Raw genomic sequence first — 6,178 nt, 5'->3', positions numbered from 1 at the left:
TTGGAGAAAGTAAATCAAATACATTGAGTGAGATACCAGGGGCATGAGGGCACACTTTGGTGACAGTGGGCATCATGACCACTGATCCCCAGAGGACTGAAAGCTGGTCCATAGACTGTGATTCTCAGAAAACTGGTGCTGCACCAACTGGCTATTCCTTAGTTCCTTGGGCCTTCATTTGGGCTTTCATTTGCAAAGCTAAGTTGATGTAGCACTTCAGGGTCCACCAGAGCTTCATTCAAATCTTGCCTGTGCTTTATGCTATCTTGTGACCAAAAGAAAATTACTTCATCTCAGAGTCTCAGCCATTCCAATTAGAAAGAGGACATGGTCCTTATTCCTTGAGCCCACTGAGAGCATTTATATGGAAGGGATTCATGAAACACTCATCACTGTGCTCCCCACAGTGAACAACTGTTGTTAGTTAGAAACATTGCATGTTAGAGGGGCAGGACTGAGGATCAGAAGTGACCCAAGTCCCAAACCAGATCTTGGTTCATAAAAGCAGCACTGTTCAGCAATTATTTGCTAAGTGATCATTGTGCTATTTGCATTAATGCTGACATCAATACTCTTTCATATTTAGCCCATTTATTATAAATGTCAGCATCCATTATTATGCTACTTATGTTGGTTTCTCATTCCTGTTACCACATACACACACATACATACATACATACATACATACACATACATACATACATACATATACACACATACATACATACATACATACATATGCACATACACATACATACACATAACAAAAAGCAACCTGAGGAAGGCAGGGTTTATTTTGGCTCGCAGTTTGAGGATATAGTAAAGATTAACCATCACAAGTATGGAGCGCATCTCTGAGCACATTGGAGGTGTTGTATATTATATATGAGACAGGAGAAAGGCAGAGAAGATCTGGAAAATGCAAGAATTAAAATTGGCTGCACACCCAGGAATCTAGTAAAAGACTTCCTCAGAGAAGCAGGAACGCAGCACAACCACAGTTATACAAGACCTTTGCTCATAGCTGTAGACCTACGGGTTTGTAGGACTCTCACAGAAACTCTAATTACACAGAAAGGACTATGAAACCCTAGTGGCTTCCAGTTTTGCCTTATGAGATTATAATTCCACCCAAGGCACTTCTGGAGTCACCTCTTTTGTCTCAGTTATGTGAAGAGGAAGTGGGGGTGTTCTAAATAACCATCCAATATGCAACTTGGGAGCCACCAAACAAAAATAAGGTTAATACTAAGACAAAGAACGGTGACTCCTCTCACATGCCCATACTTAAATATGATTTACTTTTTGCAACTTCCTTGGAGAACACCCATGTGCTCAGGTGTGTGCTGTGCCTATATTAAGATACATTTTAAAAATCTCCAAATCTACTTCTTCATAAACTAGCTAATGGTTCTAGTTTTTTTTTCCTGTGGCTGGGATAAGACATTCTGAACAAAAGCAAATAAAGGAGAGAAAGGGTTTTTGGTTCAGTTTAGTTTGTTTTGTTTTGTTTTGTTTTGTTTTGTTTGGGGGGACACTTCCAGGTCACGGTAGTCATCACTGAGGGAATCATAATAAGAATTGAAACAGAAACCATGGAGAAATGTTTATTGTCTCACTTCCCCCTGATTTTCTTGGAGGCTGGTATGCCCTTAGATTTCTTATAAATCTCTTGTCTATCTTCCTAATGGACGATATCACCTACAGTGGGACTGGGCCCTCCTATATCAAATACCAATGAAGACAGTGCTCCCCCAGACTTGATCACAGGCCACTCTGACCTAGGCCATCAAAATATTTAACTTCCCTCTTGCCATAGGACCCTAGTAGTATAAAACTGCTGATAAAAATTAACCATCACAGTAGTCCCGAAATTCTTTGTATTGTCAGAGCTACAAATCCTAGTTTGATCTGAATCCTGATTCTCAGAAGTCTATGGAAACTCATGAGGCTATTGAGACTGGAGGTGTGGAGCTAGCTGTGTCTCCATCCCCTCACTATAACAATATATAAATTGTTGACCATTCATTTGTACTGATGTCTGACATTCATCTGGCTACCAGGGTCTTATGTACACCTAATCATCTGGCAAAGTAGACTGATCTGTGCAGAATAGTGTTGCTGCATATGAAAGAGGCTCTATGAATGCTGACCAGGACATCAGGGCAGATTCAGCTGCTTCACGACCTTGTTGCATGACCTTGAAGAAGTGCATAACCTTTCTCAGCTGTCCACTGTGCACTGAGGTCACAGACTCATGTGTCTTGAGATCTAAATCAGCTAACATAGGCAAAGTGGCTTTTAAATTGCTATATAACAAATACAAAACATTAGCTATTAGTATCATTACTGTATTTTATGTGTAAATGAATATTTCCTTTTTAATAAGGGGTGCGGCATTGTAGCAAAACTCATAAAACAAGGTTGGTCAACTGTATTGGTATTCAAAGAATTTCACTGGGAATACGATTGTCCTGTAGCTTATGCATCTAAGCTGAGTTTCTTTCATCGGATTGGACAACTTTTCATTAGTTTTATTTTTACTTAATGCTAACCTAAGCGTTTGGATAAAAAAACAAACAAGGGAAAAAAAAAAAAAAAAAACCTTGCTTGTAGCTACCTAGACTATTCCAGGTAGAAGCTAGGATGGACAGAATTGCTGAACAGCACCTGATCAGGATATTTATTGTACCAGGAGCTATTTAAATGAAAAAAAAGCTGCTTGCCTTTCCCACCCTCTTCTGTCCTTTGTTGGTGGTCTCCCTGATCTTGACGAGAACCTGCTACAAGAAGTCTGCTTTATGGCAAGCTCCAGATGACTCTCCTTCTCATCTGCCATATTTGCTCTGAGACTACCACGGACAGTGACAGAGCACAGCAGGAGTACTTTGCACCTGTCCACCCCTGCCCCAAGGTAGAGGACTCCCCATCTGCCTGGGCAAGCTGTTCTTAGAGCTGTGCTGCAGTTTGAGGCTTGTCCTGCCTAATCATCTGTTTCCAGCCCACTGCACAGATGTCTGGCCTGCACTGCGATATGAAGGTTCCTCTTTTTTCTCATTCAGACAATTCTCCTAAGCCATACCCAACACAAACAATTCTCACACATCCTGAATATAGTATACTTTTCAGTCTCCCTTGCCTGGAAGGTCTTCTAAGTTCTATCCCTGAAATATTTGTAAAACAGGTCTGGAAAATAAAAGAATGGGAGACTTCAGCCTCTCTGTTGCAGTGCAAGCTGACGATTGGATTCTCACAGATGTGGGCTTTTGCAACAGCAGAATTCCATATTCTAGTTTCTAAGGAACAGCTTTATGGGCTTAGACTGCTATGGCACTGGCCCAGCGTTTCCTGAATCTGTGTGGCAGCATCTAGATCTGAGCTGCTTTAGAATAGGTTTGAAGGCCTGCTCACTCCTCTTCCAGGGTGGAGAGTATTATGTTAGACTTCAACCTTTCCTGACTCTGGCCAGTGATGGCTCTGGCTTTCCTAATCTCTCTTTGTCTGTGTGAGTGTTTCCTGCCCTTCGACTATTGTGTATGCAGTGTATTTGGTGTGTGTACACATAAGTAGACTTTTCAATAGGTTCCTGATAGGAAGACATGAGGAATTCCTGCCAACTAACATATGTCAACAAGGCTGGAAGATCAGTGCTTCACTTGACTCTTAGGTCACAATGGTGTGCTATTTGGGGTTTTACTCAAGGCACAAGGATTGTGATCTGTGTGTGGAAAAGAGACACATGACCACTTGATGTTCAGGGGGTGGACTCTGCTAATGACTGTTATATATGAAAACCCATTTATAGTGCTGGGTAAACTGGCTCAGTCAGCAAACCACTTGCTGGTCAAGAATGAGGACCTGAGCTCCATTGCCAGTGCTTGTGAAAAATTCTGGGTGTAGTGGTACTCACTGAAAACCACAGAACATGGGAGGCAGAAACTAGAGAATCCCTGGGGCTTGCTGCCTAGTCACCCTGGCCGAGTTGGTAAGCCCCGGGTTCCAGTGAGAGACTGAAAAGCTGAGCTAGATGACTCCTGATGTTTACCTACATGTGTATGGGAACATACAGACATAGTGAACTGCACACACTTACACACACACACACACACACACACACACACACAAACTAATTTTTAAAAAATACATTCATTTATTTTGTGTTTCAAACAAGATCTAGTGAGGAAAATACAAACCATGTTGGGTATTTCTTTCTCCTTTTTTAGTTAAATTTAAAAACAGTCTGTGTGTATGTATATTCACTACATTTGTCTTAGTTAAAATATTTATTACTGTGATAAAACACCATGACAAACAGCAACTTAGGGAGGAAAAGGTTTATTTCATCTGTTTTCATCTATTACCCTTGGAAGTCAGGCTAGAAACTCAGTGCAGGAATTTATACAGAGGCCATGGAAGGATAGCTGCTCTCTTATATTACCCAGGACCACCATGGGTAGCACTGCCCACAGTGACCACCTTCCCACATAAACCATCTCTGAGTTGAGATTCCCTCTTCCAAAAATACTCCAGCTCACGTAAAAAACTAACCAGTACAATGGAGTTCAAGTGGAAGTCAGAATACAATTCATGCAAGTTGGTTCTCTCCTTCTGTTATGTGGGCACTGGGTATTGAACACAGATTATCTGGCTTGACCATAAGCACCTTTACCTACTGAGTCATCTAACACATGTCGAGCATTTCAAAGCAAGGGGATTAACACAGGGAATTTGTTTCAGAGGGGATTGACTCCCTGAATAGACAAACATAAAATGAGGTAATCCAGAGACTATTCACTCCAGACAAGTACACCTATCCCAGGGAGAAATGGAGAAAAGAAAAGAATGTCATCGTAGGCCAAAAAACCAAACCCATTGTGGGTATAATATGGGAGAGCCAGGACAATGGAGAGAAAGATGTAGATGAAACACAGCTAAAGCAGAGAAGGGAACAACTTCATGTCCTTCCCTCCTGCTCCTCCAATGCTACCACACCATCATACCAGGCAGCCCCACCCACATCCAAGAAGCAATGGAATCTGGGATAGAGCTTTCTAGAAGTAAAGATCAGGACATGAATCAGGCACTCTGGGGATGATACTAGATTACATTTACCAGTCCCCTTTGCACCTATCTGTCCCATCTGACTAAGCTGTCTCCTCTAGGATGCGATCACTAATGTTAAGTAGCCTTTGGGCCCTTGAATTTTATGTCAGTGAACAGGTCTCTCACTGGGACCTCTCTTCCTATCACTGACTGCTGCTCCTTTGTTTCCATCGATCTTATTCTTTGTTTTCACATCCACTTTCCACTACCAAACCAATGTACTTAGGTACTAAGGATAAAATGTGAACGAGATGAGCTCACACAGTCCAGGAGGTCACTACCTGCTAAGGGAGCATGAAAAATGCAGAGGAAGCCATAGTGTGTGGATATAGTACATAGAAGCCATAGTACAGAGGATATCATAATGTAGTGAGCTTGGTGCTCCATCACCCTGAAAATGAAGAGCTGACCCACTCTGGAGGTTGTTCCAGAAAGTAAGAATGAACAGATTGAGATAAGAGGCTCACTATAACAGTAGTCACTACCTAAGAATGAAGCCTGCAATAGACAGGTCTTCCAAACACAGACATTGGATCGTAGAATGCCCCCATTATGTCTGAGATGAGTCGAGGGCTCCTCATTTTACAGAAGGAATCATGGAAAATTCAGAGAATTTAAATGACTTATCTCAGGCCGACAAATTAATTATCAAGAGCCAAATCCAGGCTGGTCTGACTCTAAAACCGACGTCTTTCAGCCATGGCAAGCCGTCCCACAAGCAGCCAGTGGGCTTTGATTTTATGACACAATAACGCACCTACTAGACAGGAAGATCAGCCCCCGTGACCTGTCCCAAGTATTTACAGAACTCACTGCTCAGCCCCATAAGGAGGTGGAACAATGTGAAGCTGTTCTTATAACTTGCTTTATCTGCTCATTTCTGACCAGAGTAAGGTATTCACAAACAGCATGGTTGCTCTCCCTATTTCACACCAGTTCTAAATGACTTCAGGCTATTTGTCCAAAACCACCACACTCAACGGACAAAGATTAACCATCATTAAGGATAGTCACCAAAAATCTCTTCAGGCTCTGACCACATGCAACAATCCTATCGCTCAGCTTCTGAGCGATA

This window comes from Arvicanthis niloticus, chromosome 1 (genome assembly GCF_011762505.2).
Source record: "Arvicanthis niloticus isolate mArvNil1 chromosome 1, mArvNil1.pat.X, whole genome shotgun sequence".
Lineage (NCBI taxonomy): Eukaryota > Metazoa > Chordata > Mammalia > Rodentia > Muridae > Arvicanthis > Arvicanthis niloticus.
This window is presented reverse-complemented; position numbering follows the sequence as displayed.